Source organism: Macrotis lagotis, chromosome 6, assembly GCF_037893015.1.
Source record: "Macrotis lagotis isolate mMagLag1 chromosome 6, bilby.v1.9.chrom.fasta, whole genome shotgun sequence".
Taxonomy (NCBI): Eukaryota; Metazoa; Chordata; class Mammalia; order Peramelemorphia; family Peramelidae; genus Macrotis; species Macrotis lagotis.
Window position 1 is genome coordinate 106,314,370 of NC_133663.1, and position 25,343 is coordinate 106,339,712.

At 33.1% G+C, this 25,343-nt stretch overlaps 1 protein-coding gene across 9 annotated transcripts in view; it reads right to left on the reverse strand.

The window, feature by feature from the left end:
- DIAPH3 (diaphanous related formin 3) overlaps positions 1–25,343 on the reverse strand; it is a 543,832-nt gene that overhangs the window by 95,982 nt on the left and 422,507 nt on the right. The window lies entirely within an intron of this gene.

A 25,343-nucleotide genomic window follows, 5' to 3' on the forward strand; every position in this document is an offset into this window, starting at 1 on the left:
TCAGTATCTGGATATGTGTTGTGCTCTGTTAGGCACTATGCCAATTTTAAGTGTGTTTGTGTGTGTGTGGGGGAGGAACCGTTCTTGTCCTCAGAATGCATGAATAATAAGATAAAATAGGCTCTATCACAATATCAAATAAGTACATTTTCAATTTGTAGCTATATCAGGAAATGGAAAAAAAAAGATTTTATTATTTCGTTTGCTAAAGCCAAATGAAGCAGGTAATGCTTTGTGAAATTATTTGGAGTACCATCTCTGAATCATCAGCTTAATCATGGATATTTTTGACTCTATGTTAAAAATCATCACTGAAAATAGTAGCTATTAACTTTTACTCTTTTTTCTTTCTGGCCCGTCACAAAACACTTTAGTGGTGACCCATTAATTCACACATATTTCATGCCACATTAAATCTTCTTAAAATATTATTTTCTATACCACATCCCTGCTCTTCTAAAACTTCTAGTAGTTTTGTAACCTACAAGATTAAACCCCAAACTAACCTAGAATTCAAGATTTTTAAAAATCTGACTCTTGTTTCTTCTCCTACATGAATTCTCTATCTCCAGTCAGAATAGTCACATGTGCTATATCTGGCCTAACCCCACCAACTCTGAACATGAAAATTCTGCTTGCCTTTCAAGATCCCACTGATATACTATCATACATCTGATTACCTTGAGGATCTGGATCTGAATCCCTCCTTTCTCTAACCTCCTCTAGCACCCATTGCTCTCTACTCACACTAATACTTATCTTAGATCTGAGTTCAGATCTGGTCTTAGACTAGTGGTGCTGATCCTGGGCAAGTCTCTGTTTGACTCAGTTTCATCAATTGTAAAATGGGTACAATAATAGCATCTTCTTAGCAGGGTTGTTGTGAGTATCAAAATGCTCAGCACTGGGCTTGGAAATACTTCTTATCCTCTCTCCTCCCTCTCTTCCTCACTTATTATAATTAGTTTGCTACTGCTTGCATATTGCTTTGCATATAGTATAAACAATAAATATTTAATTTTGCTACTGCTTGCATATTGCTTTGCATATAGTATAAACAATAAATATTTAATTAACTTTCCAACTAGACTATAGGCTCCTAGAAGATAGTAATTAATATTTGGTATTTCTTTGGATAACCCACAGTTAACTTTATTCACATATTCTGGATGTTTTTAAATGATAATAATAATGATAATGATAATAATAATATAAAAATAACCATAACTATCATTTATATAGTACTTCAAGGTTTTCAAATAGATTTACACATCACCTCGCTTTATCCTCACAACAACTCTAAGAGGTTGCAAATTATTTTCATTTTACAGATGAGGAAACTATTAGAGATTAAGTGACTTGTCCAGGGTCACACAACTAATAAAAGGCTGAAGTGAGATTTGAACTCAAGTGTTCCTGACTTTGAGATCAGTGTTCTACAGATTGTAACACCTCCCTGCCTTTTACATAATTATCCTGAAATATTTTCTACAATATAATTATTAACAAAATAAGATATTTTGATGTCTATAAATTTTCATGTAAAAGGTGAAGTTTAGATATAAAAAATTAAGACTGCTACAAATCAGCAACATCAAAAAAATAATATATTGGGATTATATACCTTAGTCTTCACCTTGCTCTTCACTAGTTGAAAAAAAAAGATGACTTTTTCCAATTCCCAAAACAAAGCAAGACAATTGTTAATGAGAGTATCTGTTGCCCCCAAACTAAGCTGGGTCATATATATCTATACCCATACTGCCCAAATCAAAGATTTTTGAAATATTTACATATTAAAGAAATACAAACTACTAAATTTTCCAGGTAGTTACTAAAAACTAATGTGAAACAGATTTACATTTTTGCAACAGAAATAAAAAGCAACAAAGTATCTAGTTTGGAGGTTAAATCCCTAGGAAAAGTAACCTATGAGTGTGATAACATTAATAATGATAGCTAACATTTACATACTGCTTCTTAAGTGCCAGTGTGCTCTAAGCACTTTATAATTAAACTCTCCATTGGATCAACACTGGGAGGTTGGTGCTAGATGGTGAGGCAAGAAGAGGTCAAGTGAATTGCTATTAAGTTTCTGAGGCCAGGGGACTTGAGCTCAGGTCTTTCTGGAAACAGGACAGTCTTGTGTCCACTGTGCCAGCACCTGCCTCTAAATGGTTTGTCCAAAGTCATACCAACAGTAAGGAGCAGGGTTTTAGATTTAAATTAAAGACCTCCAACTCCACATTATTTTAATTATTTTCATAATTTTTATATGAAATCTTATAGTACATATAGCTTTAATTTAGCAACATGTCTATCTTTAAAGATTCATATTACTTCTGAAAGGTATGAAAGGTAAAAGATGAAATACTGCAAATAACCTTTTTTTTTTAAACTTACTCTCATGGCATGTGAGGCTTTTCTTTTGCATTTACCATTATTATTATTTTACTTTCCATTGTATCACATGTATATATGACCTTATTTGCCCTTATTTGCTCTGCTGTGATCCAAATTCCTGGGAAGTCCAGGCCAAAATTTCATTCATTTTTGTATCCCTTCAGCTTAATTCTGTTCCTTTTGCAAAGGAATCCCTTAATGTCTCTGAAAATGATTCAAAGATGACTTATTTACAAGTTATGATTGAGCTTATTTATTACCCAAGACTTCAAGTACTTTCACAAACAAAGCAGATTTGAATAATTCCACTTGATTGTCATAGTGAACTTAGATAACTTAGATAACACCTCTGTAGCTGATATTCTACATGACTGCATCAGTGTTCTTAAGCATACTAGTGAGATGTTATTCTTGATCAGCTGAGAGACTTATTTAATTAGGCTAAGGCTAGACAGAAAACTGACACTAAAGAGAAGGTCTTTGAGGATCAAGAGGTAAGGAAGAATGGCTCCTGAGCTGCCCAAAGCTGCTGACATATAGGGGAAGCCAGTGGCCCCACCATGACCTTTCACTTTTAGCTCTTAAAACCCTGGAATCTGCTGAAGGTAATTTCCCCTCTGTGAGATCTTTCTCCATCTTTGGTTGACCAGGAATATTTTATTTTGGTCTATTCTAATCTTTACAAATCCCTCAAATTCAATATATTGTTTTGCTTGATTAAATATATTTATTTGTTATTCATTATTTGCAATGGATTTTTTGCATAACCACTACTTAGTGAGAGGGAACTAAGTCTGGCAATATGAAAAAAATTACTCTCTAAGAGAGAGATCAGGGACAATATCTTTAATTCTGAATCTACTTTACATCTAAACTATCACTAATTAGTGGATAACTATAATTCTAGCCAATACTCCACTTAAAGATAAAGAGGGGAGGAATAATTTCATCAGTTATGGCCCTCTTGCTGTCCATAAAGATGGAAATCAATCTCTCCCTTGGAGAGGTGAACCAGATACTAGATCAGATCCATTGCCATCTATGAGCACCTAAAGTCAATAACCACAAATAAATTATTACATATGCACACTTTTTCATTTTTATAGGAGAGCTTGCACTCTTGAGAACATTATTGCTTGAATAAAAATTGTGGACTGGCAAAAAAAAAATTGGAAAAAAGAGAGACTTCAATATAGTGGGCATCTTAGATATATTTTATTTACAAAGATTATCCATGAGGTATCATAGAAGTGGCATCTTCAAAGTGACCTTTAAAGGAAAACTTGGTAAAAATATGTTCAAAGTATAAGAGAATATTTTGAGCATATGCATAGAGATGGGAGGGGGATTGTAGAATAGCTATTGGTATAGTTTTGGCAAATTTAGTAGCATTAGGATCGACTGTGCTAGCCTACAATACCTGTCTGCTTATCCACCTCAAAAATTCCAGATAACTCAATAGACATGATGCTGAATAAAAAGCCCTGAATAAATATTAATTTGTTAATGGAACCTAAAACATGCTTTAGAATCTGGACAAAAGTTTATAAGAATTAAAACTTAATTAGTTTAGAATAAATTTTGGGGACAATAGGTTCATTTAGGCAATATTAGTGGAACTATGAATTGATTTCTGCATCTACTCACTCTCTCTCTCTCTCTCTCTGAATAAACCCAATAAATTTACAAAACCAAACATGAGAGGCAGCACATTTTTCTCTCCTTCCTTTACTTTTACTTAATTACACAAACTAAAGCTCAGTGATCACAGAGGTAAAAGGCACCACTCTTCCCCACCTATTCCCTGGGAATCATAGATAATTAATAAAACATAAGTAACACATCAGATATTCTGATAAAGGTAAAGTTGAGAAGCCATCATTGGTGTAGTACCTCCCATTACAGAACCTGACATTCACTTGGAGAGCTGAAATATTATCCATTTCCATGTCTCCTGAGAGTCTTTTTGGTTGTTGAAAATATCCTTCAATAAGTCTCATTTGGAATAGCATTTTTCAATGTCTCTTTTTTGCCTTCCCAGTGTGAATGCTGATTTATAACAAAATATTTCATTTAGACATGTATTGCCTCCAAATTCTGGAAATAATATTGAGGAGAGAGTAATCACGGCTCCATTCCTCATTCTTCTAGCACTAATTCAAAGATGTCTAAGTTGGGGGGTGAAGGGCTAATTTGAAATAAAACTGAAAAGGGTTCATTAGAGACAGAGCATTAATGTCAAACTAAATACTCTATATTTTATCCTATAGACAATGGAGAGGAAGGGGAATAGGGACACTGAAGATTTTTTTGAACAATTATGTGACCATTAAGATCATTGGCGAATGCATTATGAAAAAGGGGAGATACTGGAGATTAGAGAAAACAATGAGGAGGCTGTTGTAACAGTCAAGATGAGGCATGAGAAGAACCTAAACTCAGTTGATAGCAATGTGAATACCATAGAGGAGAAAAAAGTAAAAGCTATTGTTCAAGAAGAATGCAGAAGATGTGAGTTGGTTTAATTAAACCATCTTAAGCTGTTGCTACAAGTAGCTGAAGAATCATGGGATTCAGAAATTTAAAACTGGAAGAGATTTATCTGGTCACCTTGACATGACCAAGATGAAACCTAAGACTCAGAGAAATGATATGAATTTTTTGAGGTTACAAGGTAGGAAGTGGAGCCATGTTTCAATCAGGTGTCTTTCAACTTTACTATGCTAGAGTAGGAGAACATTGGTTTGGAAATAGGAGACTTTTCCATTTAGATTCAATGTTTTCCCTTCAAAACCTATGGGCTTCTCATCTCTTCCCTAAAGTTCAACCTCTTCTTATTTTGTTATCAATATCATATTTTAATGGCTTCACTATTTATAGGACCTTTAAACTCTATACCCTATAGGTACCAATAATCTGTTAATTTGCTCTTCATATCATGTGTAGTTGTTAGTATAGGAACTCAAAGTGCTAGAGTTGGAGTCAAGGAAATCTGAGCTTGAATCTATCCTCAGACACATCCTAGCTATGTGGAGCCAGGCAACTGACATAACCTTTTTGGGTCAGTTTTCTCATCTGTAAAATGGGTGGGTTGGATTTAATGATCTTCCTGCTCCATTTTGGTCCTAAATCCATCAGCTTATATTTCTTTTACATATGGGTCTCATATATGAGGTTCTACGTATTGCACTAAATATTTATTCAAAACCATAGGGTTTGAGCTCCCAATAATGGGTTTATTACTTTTATAAGACCAGGACACTGGGCAAAGCAAAATTGAATCAATCAGATAGCTTAGTAAATTGTAAAAAAAAAAAAAAGTTTCACTTCATATGCATATTACTCTTTCCCAAAGTTAATCACTTGGAAACAATGTAAAGAAAGACAAATTGCTTTCTGTGGGGGTGGGGGGGAGTGAGATTGGGGGAAAAATTGTAAAACTCTAAATAAAATCTTTAACCAAAGTTAATCACTCTACAAAAGGGGAAAAGGGACACAAACACCCCCCATGTGACCAGAGAATTCAGGAACAAGGAATATAGATGTACCAAACCAAGCACTTTTTTTTTTTTAGATTTTTGCAAGGCAAAAGGGGTTAAGTGGCTTGCCCAAGGCCACACAGCTAGGTAATTATTAAGTGTCTGAGACTGGATTTGAACCCAGGTACTCCTGACTCCAGGGCCGGTGCTTTATCCACTATGCCACCTAGCCACCCCTCTACCAAACACTTCTCCCCAGAAATATCAGCATTTAACTTGGGTTTTCCTGAACAAGCTCTTCAGTTCTTCACTTAGGCTAAGAAGATATAAACTACAGACCAGGACTGCTGGTGGTGCAATGAATAATGTCAGCCCTACATTGAGAAAGATTCATCTTCATGAGTTCAAATCTGGCCCCAGATCCTGATGAGCTGTGTGACCTTGGGCAAGTCATTTAATCTTGTTTGCCTTGGTTTCTGCTTATGTAAAATGATCTGGAGAAAGAAATGGCAAACCACTCCAGTATCTTGGCCGAGAAAACCAGCCATGACTGAAAATGATTAATAACAACAAACAAAACAGACCAGCTTTTACTTAATGACAAAAAAAATACAGAATGACCTCAAACTCAAGCAACAGCTCAACTATCTTCCAGGAAAACTCATTTCTTCTTGTTCGGTTCCTTCCACTTTCAGAACCTTTATAGCTCAGATGACTTATAATTGTCATCTAAAAGGTTAAGTCAACTAATCAATACTCTAAATCCTTTTTTGTTATTTCTCACATTGGTTTGATCTCCCCTTCCTCTCCATCTGGATCTCTTTCCAGCTTTGCTTAGTTAAGGGCCAACTTGAGTGAATTTCTACATGTCATTATCAGTGATCTTCAATGCTTCAATTTAGAAGCCATGAACTTAAATCAGCACAAGACTAAAGTCAATGAGGACCAAGATTAAAGAGAAGTCACAGCCAGCCTAGAGAACTGACAACTTTATCAAGGGGACAGTAGATGGGTTACTCTTGATTCATGTCTGTGCATTCACAGATATATTATTTAGATAACATGTTACTTTGGTTTATGACATGATGATGCAACTCTTCTATAATAGTATAAATTTTTCAGATAATTATATAGGAAGAGAAAAAGAGGAAATAAAGTTACTTTTCTATAACAGAATAAGCCCTTCAGATATGTAGTGGTTTTCTTACTATTCACTATAATATAGAGTACAAAAGTGCTGATGCAATAAGGTCTGATTTGTTTTCAGTCAAAAGATTTTCAACATAGGTGCATTTAACTCAAACATACCATTTTACTATATAGAGAACTCAGAAATTTAATGTAATTATTTACAATACAGGGAAATCTACATTACATGAAAAAGAAATAATTCTCCAGCCCTCCTTATTTTACTCTAACAACTTGAAACATTTTATAGGTCTTAGGACCAATTATTCACTACAAAATAAAATTGAGAATCATATTAACTGCAATCCTTAAATAAGTTTAATAGTTACAAATAAAGTAGTATTTTAGGTTGAAAATAATCCCTCAAATCTACAGTGTCTGTTACTAATTTTAGACCAGCTTCACTATTTGCATCAGCAGTCTGTGTGCAAAGATTAGAATAAACTCTGATATGTATCACAGGCATCTAATAAAAGACTCAATATAGGGGCAGCTTTAAGGCACAATGGATAGAGCACTGGCCCTGGAGTCAGGAGGACCTTAGTTCAAATCTGGCCTCATATACTTAATAATTGTCTGGCTGTGTGACCTTGGGTAAGTCATTCAAACCCCACTGCCTTAAATAATTAAAAATTTTAAATAATAAAAAAGATTCCATATAGCCTGAGAGTATTGTCGTACACCTACAGGCACAAGAGGGTGCATAACCACCCCCACCTTTTTCTTTAAAGAAAAACAAACATTTCAAAGAAAATAGGGACAATTATATTTCTGCAATAGTTATCTGAAGATCCATTGGGAAGTTCTTCCTACTCTGATATGATGATACCAACCTCTTTTTTTATATATTTATATAACTTATATTATGATAGAAGGCTTTTAATGGCTTTAGTGGGAAATTAATGATATATTTGTTAGAGTATTTTCATTTTATTTAAAGCTTTTATTTACAACCCATTTGTATACATTTATATGCAGCCAGAAACACATATTTAAGTCCAATTTTCTTTGAAAATGCCAAGGGAATAAAGGGACAAGACACTTTTTTAAAAAATAAGTTTTAAAGTACATATATCACAGAAATTTTGTCATTTTCTTATGTTAAAATATATTAAAATGCTTATGATGATGCAAAAATATTACATTGGATTTAGGGAAGAATAATAACTTCTTGCTTTTGGTAAATAAACAGTATTTATTAACAGCAAAAGAAAACAATGCTCAAAATAGATTGGTAAACTGCTTTTCTCTCCATATAGTTCCCTTTAATTATAACCTTTATTTTCTGGACTCTTTTACAGGCATGTTTAGTACAGGTGGTAAAGCTATAGTAGAAATAAAATGCAATGACAATAAAGGTATCCTGTTTCTAAGGAAATCAGGGGGTAGGTAGGAGTCAAATAGGGATCTACAACTTTGGCAAATCTGAAGCTTTTAAATTTTCATTATTCTTGGCAAAGCTGCAGGATAGCCTGTTTCCACAAGAATTGACAGTTGTGCCTGCCAGGAAAGCAGATTTTTTAATATTTCACTAATACTTCACACCCTCTACCCACCCCCACCCCCGTTCTCTATTTAAACATAACATCTGGAATTTATTTATTTAGTAGGACCAAAGTAGGAAATTTAAAACAATGCAAGACAGAAGAAAGGAAGATCCAGAGCCAAAGCAAAAGACTAAGAAGACATTATTGCAGATACAAGACTAACCGAAAGGTTTACTAAGTACTTTACATACTTCCAACAAGGTTATCCCTGGATTGTGAACTCAGTTCAAGGAAATGGGAGAGAAAGGGAGGATCTTGTGGCAATGGCTCTTGCAGGAAACAGAGGAAGATTTTCATTAGTCTTTGGGTGGGTAGGGAGTGTTCATGACCCATAATAAACTGTCTGGCACATTATCTCTGGCAATGGATATCACAGGTTGTTCAATCAGTGTCAAAAACCATAACTGAGTTAGTAAAACATTTATGCATATTAACTACGGGCTAAATGAACTGGATCTAACCATCAGGGGTGTCCAGGGAAAAACAAAACCCAAAGGAAAGGCTTGTTTGTGTCCTGGATTTCAGACAACTCTCTTGACTGTCTCCAGATTCTACATGCCAAATGTAGACAGCTAATTAGCATTTACTGAGGACTATATTTTCCCAGGACTTTCTATATTGAAGTATCTTGTGATTTATGAAACAGACTAGAAAGTAATTAATTTCTGAGAGCTAAAATAGGTCTTAACACAATACTATAGTTTATTATGATGCTATTTTAGATAAAGCAAAAGTTAAAGCTTGTCTTCTAAAACACAAATTCATATATTAAAATCATGTACTGACCCAGCTAATGTAGGCAGTCCTCTCATTTTAAGACCACTAAAGCTTGTTATCTTCTACATATGCGTATATATTTTAATCTGAAATGTACTGCTGTTTGCAAAGCAGCAAATTTTTAATCCTAACTATTTTATAGTAAAAAAAAAATAACTTCTAAAAGGAAGCAGTAACAATGGTACTTAAAAAATAAATCATATAAATGATTAGTAAAAATATTTGAAGTACCATTGTTTTAAATAAATAATTGTTTTAAATAAAATCATTTATATGATTTATTTTTTAAGAGTACAAGAAGCAATTAGATTTCATTAATATATTAACTACTTGCAATTTTTCTCCAGGTTGAAGCTTATTGTTTCTTGAATTAAACGAGCAGTAGAGTTTACCCAAATCTGTAAATGTCTTTGTGTTTTCCAAACTGGGACTCTTCTCATCTAATGGAGGTAAACTGAAGTTTTTGACCTGTTTTTTTGCCAGTCAAGTCACATACCTCAAAAAATAAGGATTTAGAATAATAGTAAAAAAAATTTCTATTGGGAAAATAGTCTGGTAAATTGAATCTTGTAGTCTTATGAATTCCAATAAGCTATTTTCAATCTAATGAATCCTTTAATCACAGGTATATTAATGGCAATTCAAATTAAAAATAAAAATAATAACAAGTCATGGTTCTTGCCTCTGGATTCAACAGTTTTGAGTTGAGGTCTAAATGCAGGTTGCTAAGAATTGCCTAGTATCTGTCTCTCTTCATGTCATCAGCACCTTCTTATTAGACTTTAAAATGATCTTGTCCTCTCCCTAACTCCCAGATCAACAGTTGTCAAAGTGTGAGCCAAGCTGTGCTTCTGCCCACACAGTGGCATTGTCAGCCCTGTTGGTTGCTCAAACAATTTTTAAACTGAGCAGCCTGCTGCCTTCGGTGGCAATGCTTTGGGGGGCACTCTGTGCTGTTCACCCAAAGTCTCTGGCTGCTCTACAACTTTGCTAGTTAAGGGATCGACAGAAGGAACAACAAATGGCACAATTAGCATTCGCCCTGCTCCCTCAACAGAATTTCATTGCTATGGCAACTGAAGTTGCCCAGACAACATGGGGCTTTGGCTGAGGCAAGTGTTGCTGCATTATGACCACTACTGAACAGAACAGCCAGAATTCACACTCTTGCTTCATGGCACAAGGGTTTTTTAAATTAATAACAAATGGCTTCTTAAGTTTTCTAACCTAATGTATACCTGTGGTTTTTAATAGCCAGAAGAAAATGCCATTATTCTACCTTTTTTTTAAACCACAAAAATAACTGGAATGTAGGAAAACTAGGTAAATGCAAAAACTCCTGGGTATAAGTGTTTTCCCTGTACACCTTTCCTGACCACTAGGTTATGTGGGGATAAAAAGTCTGCTACTCAGGTGGATAATGATCCTTAGTAGAGTGAAAATAAGCAAAGTCTAATGTAATTATCACAAATACTGGTTAATTTGGACTAAGTTGAAATAATTCATTGGAATCCATAGTGTTAATAGATTACGTAGGAATTGAAAATGTCAGCTGGTTTTTTAAACTTTTTAAAACCAAACAAACTATCATCAGAAAAGCTGGCTGTGAAACATTCTGTGGGCAAGAATAACAAATTGGAATGAATTCTGTGATAACACAAGTAAAATGGAGGTATTCATCCTAACAGCAAAAAAAATGAGGTACCTAGATGATCATGAAGTGACTCTATGGCAGAGCCAAATGTTTGGCATAGAGAGCCACTCATGGTGATACATAATATCCCAGGAGAAGATCCAGGAAAACTCTCTGATTAACCCTCAAGGGATGATCTTCATTTGGCAGGGACTGTGTTATGCAGTGCTACAGGTGACATTTTACTTCTTAAACCTTATACAGGCATCTGATTAACTGGTGACAAAATCTTTAATAACCATTCAAAATATGATCTGCTTGCAGCTACAGATTCAGTTATTGTTCGATCATTTCAGTCATGTTCAACTCTTCATGGCCCCCTTTGGAGTTTTCCTAGCAAAGACACAAGTGTTTTGCCATTTTCTTTTTCAGCTCATTTTACAGATGAACTGAGACAAACAGGGTTAAGGGACCTGCTCACACAGCTATTAAGTATCTGAGGTCAGATTTGAATTCAGGAAGAAGAGTCTTCCTGACTCCAGGTCTGGTACTCACATATGCATCTACCTAGCTTTCAATAATAAGCATAAATAATAATAAATAATAATGCAGTATTTTTACAGTTTCTGAGATCTTATCTCTTCTTAAGAAAATAATAAGGACAAATACTATCATGAAAGAAGACTAGAAGAAATAGTTGTAAAGGAAAAACTGATGGAAAAGTCTAATGCCTTTCATTTTGACCTGGACAAACTTCTGTAATAACTCTTGCAAGAATAGACTTTTTATTACATTATCTAATTCAGATGACCATATAATAATGGGAGCTTTCCTGTTTCTCTGATAATATTTTGGTTGCTGAAAGGTGAAGAAAAAGAACATTTCTATATAGAAAAATGATAAAATCAGCCTAAGAAGAAATAAAATCTCTCATATAAAAATGCTTGGAGAGACAGACCATTCTGAAAGAAAACTGTCCCCTTAGAGAAACATATTGAGGTCTGTTTGAAAGCACAGCAATTAGGTAAATTTGACTTCAGTACGTTGTGCTCCATCAAGATCATTTACCTATAACTGTTAGGAGACTATGGAATAACTATAGAAAGATTGATAGAAAGGTGAATTTTTTTTATGTATTTCTAATCATAAAGCTGAGGTGAATCACCAAACACAAGGTGGTCGTGTTTTGAAGCATGGAGTCAGAATATGGTAGCAACTGAAGACAAAGAAGGTGAAAAGCTCCATATAGAAGGAAGAATTCAGAAGTGGACAGGAGTCGTCCAAAGCAGTTGGGCAGGCTTGGCAGATAATATAAAGAACCATTTGAATGAGGGGCGCACTGAGGCTATTGGAATATGACTGGAGGAAAGAGGAGTTATCTGCAGTTTGAAAAGCTGTCTTTGCTTATTAGTTTCTAGAATTTTCTATAGCTTTAACTAGGACAACACTTTTAGGGGTAGTAGCTGAATTGCCCTCAGGAAAATCAACTAATCAATAAACATTTATTAAACACCTACTGTGTGCCAGACACTGTGCTAGTGCTGAGATTACAAATATGAAAAAGGCAGTCCCTGCCCTCACAGAGTTTATTCCAGTGGAGGGAGATAAAACACCAAATGAAGCTGACCATGGAGTGCAGGCAGCAGATGGAAGGTAATGTGCTGGGTCATGGAAATAAAGAGAGGGCTGGCCTAGGAACTCTCTTCTCCACTCCCCATTTAAATGGGCTCCAGGAGCAGAGATTCAGTTCAGGGGAAAGAGAAGTCTTTCAGTTATTTTTGCTAGGAACTGTACCAATGATTATTGCTAAAAGAGATGAACACTTTTCAGCTCTTTTCTACTTAAAGTGTTATTTAAATATTATTATTATTACTGAAAGTGTGATAGAAATAACTGATAGAATTAAAAAAATACTGCAAACAGAAACATCTGTCCCAATTGCTGCAAAGTCATTAGGTAACAGAATAGCCTCATTAGTCATTGAAGAACATGAATACATCATGGAAAAATTATTTTTGTTGGCCCAAGGACATTATCATTACTTTAAGATCCAACTTAAATTCATTCTTCTAGGAAGCCTTCCCTAATTAACCTAGATCTACTGAATATCATCATTTCATATACTTAACCGACTCCTATTTATATAAAAAAAGAATGTGTTAAGTTATATTGGATGCTTTCAATGATTTTTATTCATATTTTTGGACTCCAACATTTTTTAACTTCTCACATTAAACTCTGTTGAGGTCAGGGACTGCACTTAACCTAGACAATTTAGACTTCACAGCACCTAGTATAGTATCATACAACTTCTGGATACTTGATAAATGTTAATTGAAAATGAAAAATATCTGCACATCTAGGGCAAAGTCAAGGTACTGTCACCCACGAGGTGGAAATAATGTGCAATCAGATGATAAAATATTAAAATTTAATGAGCAGACTCCCAATTAATGAATTGAGAATTCAGTCATTAAATGTGCAGATGGCACTAAGTTGGGCAAAGGTTAAACACTTAAGAAGATAGGGAAAGAAATCAAAATGACCTTGATAAATTAGACAAATGATTAGTCAAAACCAAGACAAAATTCAATTAAGACAAGTACAAATCATATACTTAAGGTTAAAAAAACAAACAAACCATATAGATAAAGGTTAGGGTAAGAATGACTAGGCATTTAAAAAAAATGCAGAAAACCACCTAGAAGGGAATAGAAAACAATCCGAGTGTGTTATCAATAAAATTCTCCAGAGAGATACATACAAACACACAAGACTAGGATATATTAATATTTAAGAGATATGAATAATATAGGATTTTGAGGTCTGCACAACTCTTTCTATATATACATCATTTAATGCAATTCTCATATTGTATTGAATTTTGGTCAGAGATTTTTTTAATATATTCCATTAACTTTTGGTTATAAATTTCAAAGCTTGAAAATTTCTCTAGATGTTCTAGACAAAGATAATAAAAATGACTAAAGTTATAGAGAAAATTATAAAATTTTACCAAAGAGAAATCTTATCAATAACTCCTTATTGCAAACATTGATATGCAAAGTGAAAATCACTCTAAGTTTGGGTAAAATTAATTTAAAGGTGATAAAATATTAGAAGTTAACATAGATATTGTGAAATAGAGTTGTCTTCAAGAAAATTTAAAAAAAATCAGATACACAAAGTACCTTAGAGGATTTTGATGAGTGATTATTTAGATCAGAATCTTATGGAGTTTTAATGGCCTGAAACTTTTTCAATATAACTCTCTATTAGAACATAAGTTTACAACTCATTCAATAACCACTAGGGGATTTTTGGTTCGTGGTTAACAAAAATGAGACTCTAGAATAACATAAATGATAGTACAATGAATTTAGGCTCTCATCAAATAGGAAGCCAGAACTTTGAACAATACCATATCTTGATATATCTTGAAGGTCATAATATAGTAGTATTAATTAGTAAACTGGCAAAAGTTTGAACTTGTGCTCTGCTCACACTGTCTTTCAGAAGACAGACTCACCATAATTCCATAATGGTTTCAGAGGAAGACTTTTATCTAAACAAGGAAACAACTTATCAAAATAGTCCAACTCAATGGGATAAAAAAGCAGTCAGTTTGTTTGCTCAGCAACATGAAAACAAAATAACTTTGGGGGCTTTGATTTTTCATTTGTAACTGCTTATTTGCTTCATGAAGGCATAACTTGAATTGTTGATGGAGCTGACTATGAATTAGTACAAATATTTTGAAAAATAATTTGGAATTATGCATATAAAGTAGTTAAAACATTTCAACTGTCTGAGGGATTCCCTTCTTAGACATATACAAGATCATCAACAAAAAGAAAAATTTCATAAAAATATTTATAGTAGAACTTTTTGTGGTAGCAAAAGAACAGAAACAAATTAGATGCTTATAAATTGAAAAGTGGTTAAAATTATCAATGCAAAATGTAGTATAAATTGAATGTACCTGAAAAAATGAATGTAATAGCATATTATTGTGCTATAAGAAACTACAAACATGACACTTCAGATCCTTTTTGTCCCTTATCAAAACTCTGTTTTCAGACTGAGCATATGTCTTAACCAAGAAAAGAATATTCTGATAATAAATGCACAATCTGGGTCAATTTATGAACTGCCAGAACTTCTGATTTGTGGCTTCAGACTTATCTCCATATTATGAGGCACCAAAGAAAAAAGACCATTTTACTTAGTCATATGTTCCTCAAATGAGTAATTTTAATGTGACACTAGAGATGCTCTATAGTCTTATGTATTATATAACCTGCTTAACTGTATATGGATATACAGTGTAGGCATGCTAGAATCATAGTGGGGTTAGATCTTAGTGGTGGTCAGTTCATCTTCCTAATTCCACTAATAAAGAAATTGAATCACATAAAATAAGGAACATAATCAGGATCACACAGCTAGATAATCCAGGTAAGTCAAGTGAGTCAGGAGTCTCAGAAGAAAAAACAGGAATGATGATGATAGTATTAACAATAAAAAACGATTTGTATATACTTGGCTATATACATATATGTACACAAATATATTTATCTTTTTACAGTGAACAAAGCACTGTACTGACACAGTACAGACTCACAAATCTGTGAGGAGGATGTTATTTCTATTTTTACAAAAGATGGAATTGGTAATTAATCAGGGTTAGGTGACATACTGATATTTGCACAGTAAAATAGTATCTTTTAATTATAGTATTATTAAGGCAGAATATTACTTGCTTAATTGGAAAATTCTAACTCCTGATAGATACATAATCAGTTCCACTCATTTTTCAAGATTCTAGGACTAAACAATCCATGAAAATCCACTTTTGCTTCTCTTATTTTAGGGAGAGAAGGGATAAGAAAATAAATATATTTATAGTGAAGGTTCACAAAACAAGTTTTTAATACTATGATCTTACAGAAATTACTATTAACAGAAACCAAGCTAGCTTGGCAGATAATAATTAACTGTATCTACCTTTCAAGCAATGGTTGGCAAAATAAGAAAAACCAGACTAAAGCTAAAATCTAAATCTGAAGACTGATTAGGCAGGAAGCTCCTGCTAAAAAAAGTCAAAGCAGAAATGATTCCAAGAGCTCTCACTAGCAGTATTTGCTTTGCCCTCAGAGACTCAACTAGAAATGCCTTACTGTACTTTGTCCTTCATCTATTTCTCCTACTGGACATTTGAGAGCATTTAAGAACATTACTTTTTTGAGTGGTTACCAATAATGGATCACTATAAATGAAAGAATTCTTTCCCAATCCCACTCTTTCCATCTCTGGGGCAGGGGAAGGCTGTCATATACAGTGCAATTAGAAAACTAGGTCTTGGGGGTGGCTAGGTGGTGTAGTGAATAGAGCACCAGCCCTGGAGTCAGGAGTACCTGAGTTCAAATCTGGCCTCAGACACTTATTACCTAGCTACGTGGCCTTGGGGAAGCCACTTAACTCCATGTGCCTTGCAAAAAAAAAAAAAAAAAAAGAGAGAGAGAAAAGTAGGTCTCTTACCTGATGATAAAATATCAATCATAAACTATTGTTCTTGTTTTCTCACAAATAAAACTTGAGAACTTTCTGGCTTAACTAGTATTATAATGTAAGCATTAAGAAGGATTTAAAACAAGAGCCTTAGCTAAATCACATATCTAATCATAAAGTTATACAGTATTTTGATTCAATATTAGAATTAGGCTATAAATCAAATTTTGCTCTGAACATTTTTATTTTTTTGCAATCACTTAAATCTTGAAACATAATAGTATTCAGTAGTACAACTTTTAATATGGATATAGTGGTAAATAAGAGTCTTGGTTTTTTTATTTGCATTTTATATTAGACAGTTTTATGCTGTATGAAGTGCTATAATGGAAAATTATGCATATATAATTTAATAGGTCTAATTATCACATTTCAAAATAAAACAAAATTGCCAGCATCATTTAACCCTGAGGCTGCTACAATGGAATGTGAGCATGCTTATTAAAGCAGATGTAATGTTAAATGAATATGACTATCTTTTTCTTTTCTTCAGTAAAATAAAGTATTCATTTATTTCAGATATTCTATGGATTTCTATTAGAGAATCAATGTATGACAGTTCCTCAGACTAATTAACCAAAGAGAGGTTTGACTAATATAGACTAAAAGCACAGTTAAATGATGTCCATAGTACTTACTGATCATCATTTTTTATTCTAGTAGTAGAACTAATAAATACTATAGCAATCTTCATTCCATTTAACAGTCAATCAATTTATTATATTCTTACTATATATATTTTTTCTATGCAAAATATAGTGAAAAAAATCAGGGCAGCTGGGTGGCCCAGTGGATAAAGCACTAGGCCTAAAATCAGGAAGAATCCTCTTCTTAAGTTCAAATCCAGCCTCTGGCAAAACCACTCCAAAATGTTTTCAAAATGTTTTTGTTTATTTAAGGCAATGGGATTGAGTGACTTGCCCAAGATCACAGGACTCCAGGACTGGAGCTCTATCCACTGCATCAGCTAGCTTCCCCCACTCTAATATTTTTACAAATGAAACCTTAAAAGAAGTCACAAAGAATAACATATAACTGAAAAAAAATGACAGTCAAAAACCAATAATAAAATATGGAAATATAAACTACAGACACTAGTTACTGATTACATTATGGATAAATTGATGTTACGAAGCAAAAAAGAAAAAAAAAGAAAAACAAGGAACCAATAAGTAGTATGTGATCTTCCCATCACCATTTTACATAAGTTTACTTATTGGCCAGTTTGGTACCAGGAAGAATCATAAAGTGGAGAAAGGTCAACTTTGAAGAGTTCCATATAGCACAAATGGATGATCGTAGAAGCATCAATGCAGAAGAGAGAGCCTCAAAATCAAGAAGACAACTTCCAAGTCTAGCTTCTGATATATATATATATCACACGTATATATATATATACACATACGTATATATATATATACACATACGTATATATATATATATATATATACGTATATACGTATATATATATACGTATGTATATATACATACGTATATATGTGTGTGTGTGTGTGTGTGTGTGTGTGTGTGTGTGTGTGTGTGTGTGTGTGTGTACTGGCTGTGAGACTTCATTAAGTCACTTAACCTCTCAATGTTAGAGGCAACTCCTTAAACCTGCAAGATATAAAAATTGTGTTTCTACATTAGCAGAGTCTTTTCTCGAAATCATAGATTTAGTCCCTACCTCGTATTTACTACAGCTGTCCATTTGAGACCTTTGGTTCACTAATGTAAGAATAAAGGAGAGGTGAGGTAGGAGGTCAACAAACAAATCATTTATTTTTTTGACCCTGCTAAATCTTGTAAAATGAATGTAGAAATGGGGCGGCTGGGTGACGTAGTGGATAAAGCACCAGCCTTGGAGTCAGGAGTACCTGGGTTCAAGTCTGGCCTCAGACACTTAAAAATTACTTAGCTGTGTGGCCTTGGGCAAGCCACTTAACCCCATTTGCCTTGTAAAAAAAAAACTTAAAAAAATGAATGTAGAAAAAGGTAGCTCTATCAAAGCTTAATATTTTTTAGTTAATTCTGGATTTCAGAACCTTAACAAATCAAATGCTGAATTTTATCTTACTAATGTCCCACACTGTTAATCAGAGAAGATGCCATGATCTTGATTATTCTTTTCCACTTTGATTTGTTTCAGTCAGCTTTCTAAAGTTATCTTACACTATGAAAATAATTTATAAATAAGAATCATTAACATATTTGTATTAATTCTTTTGAATTTAATGTACTAGATAGCATAGTTACAATAAACCTGTGCTTTTAGATGAATCCCAAAGGGAAAAGATCACAATTACCTACATATTCTACATTCTTCCTAGAATACTATTCTTTAGTATGGGCAGTATTTAGAATTTATAGGAATCCATATCGTGCTAGGCTTTATTCAATAGATCAGACACAAAAATATCCAGTATTTATTGTGGGAAATTATTTTTCTTATATTACAGAAAATAAAAGATTTGATTTATGTAGTATCTGTCCTCCAAAGAGCTGAAAGTTCTTTCATATACTATCTCATTGATTGACAAAATGTTTTAAAAGAGTAATAAGGAAAAGAAGATATGCAACAGCAAAAGGTAGGAAGTAAACAATTTTGCATATGCTTTTTACTTACTTGGAACATGAAAGTCTTGAGTTCAAATTTACCTCCCTAATAAGGTGAAAAAAGAAAATATGCAATTCACTAAGAAAATCAATAAATCATTATTCTGAGAAGCTACAGGGCATTAAAAATTGAACAGGTCAAAAGAAGGAAGTAGTTTTGGAAGACACCCTGACAGACAAATATTCATGGAGAGGATTTTCTCTCCACCCCTCCCCCCTTGTTATTGGTCATATTGGCCAATAGAGGACTATTCTTCTATTGGTCCAGAAGAAGACAGCAAGGATCAGAAAAGATTTAGTCCAAAGAGAAACAGATGCAAAGTAATGGTCAACCAAAGAAATAAGCAAGGTCCAGTAATGTGATGCCGGACTGGACAGATGAAAGCCTGAAAAACTCAGCCAGGAGTCTGGGGAGAGATAAAGGACTTCAAGGGCATGGAACAGCAGACACTGTGAATGTATCTGTTATACACTGAACTTTAGTCCTCTCTTTCTCATGGACATTGTTTCTATTTGTAGCAGCATGAGGCCTGTACTTATGGTGGAAGTTTTTACTATTGTTTCTGAGTCATCTTAGTAAAACTCATTGCTTCATGTTAGCAGAGGTAAAAAAAAAGGAAGAGCCATTTATAAGGTTATCTCCTAGAACTCAAGAGAACAACCACTCTTTGAGGGGGATTGAGACCATAAGTAGTTTGTACAAGTGGAGAAGTAGCCAGGAAGGGTGCTGCAATAGCATTACATATTTCTTAAATAGAACAAACCACTTATCTAAGTCTATAATTTTACATGGAAAATATCATTTGACAGACTGAGTGATAGAGGTGGATGATGGTCAAGGTATCATAAAGCATATAGGAAAGTAATTTTTTGTTTGATTCTTACTTGACATTATGCTTCATCCATAAAAGATTAGTTTGTTCAATGTTCTTACTGATGTTTAATTTTTTTTAAACAAACTGGATAGTTGGCACCTGTGCTACAGCCACATATATTTTTGGGAGGAATGAATCTAGCACCAATTTGATATTCAAAATCTGTTCAAAAAACTGTGATGGAAGGAGAGAGGGAATTAGCTTTGAATAGTATTCACATACATCCTACTAAAATAGTACACCCAAAGAAATTTTATTACCTAATGGAGTAGCAGGAGGGAGATGAAAATACCAGGGAATTAGGCTTAAAAATTATAAAACTAGAAATTTGGAGAATTTGGTCAATGAAGTTTTTTTGTTTTGTTTTGTTTGTTTAGTTTTTGCAAGGCAAAAGGGTTAGATGGCTTGCCTAAGGCCACACAGCTAGGTAATTATTAAGTGTCTGAGGACGGATTTGAACTCAGGTACTCCTGACTACAGGGATAGTGCTCTATCCACTGAGCCACCTAGCCACCCCCTGATCAATGAAGTTTTAATTACAATTAAATCACAAAGAGTTTTTTAATAATTAGTTTAAATTATTATTTTTTAAAAAGGCAAGTAGTTTGGAGACTATTACATTTTTGTTAATATTTTTACCAACTTTTAAAATATAGATGATGATGGACTTGGATTAAAGTTTTAAAAAGTACTTCTCGGCATGGAAACCTTCAAAGCATTTATCGCTTTTGTGTCTTTATGTCACTAATTACAAGTATAAACAGTGATCATTACAATTTAATACTAAAAATAACACCTTAAGTTATACAAGGCTTTAGAGTTATAAATTCACATATCTTTAATTGTTTATTTTATCAACAGAAAACTTACTAGAAATAAGAAACTTGGAATGAATTTTGAAATTGGTGAGAGATGGAGAGCAAATGATGAAATGAAAGAAAATTGAAAAGTAAAAAAAAAACTTGGCAAATCAATAGGAATCATAACACATATGGTAAGTCAAAGAAGTTCAGTGGAAATGCAAGCTGATATTTGAAATGAAAGCACAGCAGTGGATATAAAGACCTGAGTGCAAATCTTGTTTCCTATTATTATTGCTATATGTTACTGAGCTTGTTATTTAAAAAACTGGATATGAGGATACTTCAAAGTTGTGAGGCTCAAATAAAAAAAAGTAGTTTGTAAATCTTAATAGTATATGTGTGTATAGCTATATGAATTTCAAGTGCCATTGATGACACTATCATTATTATTATTATTAAAAATCCAATAGCACCACCTCATGTGTAGTACAAAATTATGGCCAAAGAATACAAGAAAAATGGAAATTCATCTCTTTTTTGTTATAGAAAATGCTATACTAATAAAGTCTTTAAAATTATTGTCAAGTTATCTCCTATATCTTCTGTCTTCCCATTTAGATTACAGTTTTTTTGAAAGGAAGTAGCCTATTCTACTTGTACTATTTTTAACAGAGCATGATCTTGTATCAGAATAGGTAATTAACAAATTCTTGTTGCATCCATGATCAGAAATGATCTATCTTTGGGATTCCTAACAACTTCTAAAAACATCCATGTCTGCTTGACAGTTGCCCAATTCTCATCATATTAATGTGGGCAAAGATTAATCATCTTTCTTTTCATTTCTCCTAAACTTAGTGTACTTCTAGCTCATGTTCAGTTTTCCAAGTTGTGGCCTCAAGCAAGACCATAATTCCAAAAGACTGGAGTTTGACCACATATAAGGAAGAAATTCATTTATCAAATAAGGATAATGAATCTCTTATATGAGGAAAACATAAAATCTGTCTTAAACAGTTTAGACTGGAGGAAGAAAGCAAGACTTAATGACCATTTGCAATAACTTCTATCTCTATGGAAATGTAAGTTTACATCAAAGTCACCTCTTAAAGTATTTTATGAAGAAAGATTCACTAGCTACACAGTCATAAAGTCACTTGCTCATAAGAGTCTTAAAGTCATTTAATAGAAGGAAAAAAGATTTAAAACACTGTCAAAATATGAAAAACTAAACCAAACAAGAACAATGCTGCAGTCAATTATTAAAGAGTAGAGATATTTTTCTCAAATGGATTAAAGTCTTCTAAGATAAGACTTGAATGATTCAGTAGTTCTCTTTCTTTTTTCTAAGCCTTCAGCATATGGGTTTGAAAATTCACTTAATGAAAGACATTTTCTTCTCCTCGCATAAATGTCCTTTTAAAACAATTCAAAACCCTCACTACCTGAGAATTTGTAACCAGTTCATGTTTGAGAGTCTCTTTGATAATAATTGTGCCAAAAGGATGTCATGCACTGACTATAAATTAGAAAAGGAAGAACTGTCTTACGTACCCACAGGACTTCCTTTCCAAAGTTGGAATACTACTGAGCCAATTCTTTATTTTGCATAAATACATGGTAAATACAAGAAACATATGACTGAATAAAATTTTAAAATGATTCAAATCCATTTCTTGAACTAGTAACTGTTAAATAGTTATAACTGTTAAAATTATACCTATTCAGAAAGATTAATCTTATTTTAAAAAAAGATAAAACTATATCATTAAATAAGAAAACTAATTTAGTAAGAGAAAACATATGTTTAGGGGGAAAAAAAAACAGGATTTAATTGTTCAGAAATATCTGATAAGTTAACTGTGCCCAAAAAGAGGTCACATTTAAAAATGAAAAAAAATAATCCATTTAAAACAACTACTCTCAGTGGCTAGTTTTATTGACCTTAAAGTTCTTTAGTGAATTTAAGTTGGGGTGATAAACGACTCTTATTTAACAGAGATTCCTTTTATTAGCTTTGAGTTTCATAAATGGGACAAAGCTTATACTTTTTTTTTTAAGGTTTTTGCAAGGCAATGGGCTAAGTGGCTTGCCCAAGGCCACACCGATAGGTAATTATTAAGTGTCTGAGGCTGGATTTGAACTCAGGTACTCCTGACTCCAGGGCTGGTGTTCTATCCACTGAGCCACCTAGCCGCCCCTACTTTCCTCTTAATGGTATATTTCATCATACTAGGAAACAAGTTGTGGGGCAGATGAACATTAATTTTGTTTTTTTTTTCTTTATACAAGCCTGGAGAAAACATCTTATTCATTCATATCATCAATAGCAAAGCTTTCCATCAATTTCAATATCTTTCCAAGTTTTCAACATTAAAAACGTAAGTAGAGGAGTTTGTTAACAGTTGGTCCTTCAAAATTCAACATGGCAAGAATAGTTGGACTTTCAAATAAAACTGAATAGTTCTGCAAGCTTAAATACGATAATAAAATGGGTTAGCAAACACAGATAAACAATTGACTTACTGGGAGAAAGTGCTCAAATTATTCTCATTTCTTTTCCTTATGGATATCTGTTATAATAAGGTGCAATATAGTTTCTGAAATAATATCTTACTCTCTTTTTCATTTAGATGGTGGGAACAGAGTTGTTTTGAGTTTTTCATTAAAAGAGAAACAATTAGTAACTTCCACATATTCTGAAGTCTTATAGTTCAGAAGTAGATGTTTAAATAATCCATCTATTCATGAATTCAAAAAATTATTTGATATATACTATATGAGACACTACAAAGAATACAAAGATGAATAATATATAGTTTATTGTGGATGATAAAGTATAAAATATAATGAAAAGCACAAGAAACAATGAACTTAGATGAGAACATCAGTTCAAATGTTATTTTATAGTGACAGCACATATTACAAAGGTATGTAAATTAAGGTTGATGAGAATAATTTTTTAATGAAAGTAAAATTCAAAGCAAAAAAAAAAAACTGTCATTAGCTCAGGAGCCTAAAGGTGAAATTAAATGTCAGTACTCTTTAACATATTTACCACCATACTTATAAATGGGATCAAATGTTTAAATTAATATACTTGGTATTATACATAATTGTCACAGTCATGTTATTATTCAACTTTACTTCTTCTATAGCACTTAAACTCCAATCCTATACACTGTCTTCTACTTAAGTTTTCAGGATATTATAATGCCACATTATAATATAATCTTCTAACAAGCAAGCATTTAAAGTGCCTAGGATATGACAGGTACTGAAAAACTGGGGGACATAAAAAGAAAGAAAAAGGATTGTCCTTGCCCTTAAGAAGTTCACACTCAAATGATAAAATCAGTATGCAAGCAATTATTTACCAGAAAGATATATATATATATATATATATATATGTGTGTGTATGTATACACACACACACACACACACACACACACACACACACACACACACATAATAGAATAGAGATAATGGCAAAAAGAAAGGGACTTGCAAAAGCTTCTTGAAGAAGATAGGATTTGAATTAAGACTTGAAGGAAGCCAGAGAAACCATGAGGTAGACAAGGAGAAAGAAACTTCCAGGCTTAGGGGATAGTCAATTAAAATGCATGGAGCTTTGATTTTTCTTCTTCTATCTCTGAAAACTATTTCTCATTCTCTGAAAATGGATAATCTACAAGAGTGCTATTTTCCAGAATACTGTATTTCTCAATATTTTCTTTCTTAGAAAATCATCTATTTTCATGGATTCACCCGTTATCTCTACGAATATAAATGAAAACCAAATTATATTTGTGCCTTGACCTTTATCTTCAACTCTTCTACTCACACATCTCCTACTAGTAATATCTATTTCCAATTCATCTTTCACATTTTTTCCAGATGAGTCTTCCTAAAACATTTGTATCATAATAATCACTTTCACAAAATATTCAATTTCATAAAACAACTTACCATAATATGGTTCAATTGTGAATCAGATGGTATTAAGGAAGGTGCATGTACTTATTTTTCCTTCCTAACAAGCTCACTCTTTTCCAATTCTTGCTTTGAAAGTACAAGATTCATGATTCAGTGAATCTTTATAGGAATCAAAATAATTGGTTCAATTTACATAATAATAAATAAAAGCCCATAGAATTAAACCTACTCAAACAATTTTTTCTTATTTTCCTCATGTAAAGAGGAGACATATAAGTGAAAAGGAATAATTTGAGTCTATGACTTTGAAGTCAATCAGTAAATATTTGAAGATAAATAATATCAAACTTATAGAAAAGCACCGGAGAATTAATATAGACCTATAATCTATGTCACAAGAAAAGCAAAAAGTGGGGGGGGGGGTGTACTCAACAAAAAAGATAGAGTAATTAAAAAGAGTACTCTGATAAAGAGTGAGTTGGAAATTATATTAGTAGGCCAGCATTTGAAAGAGTTAA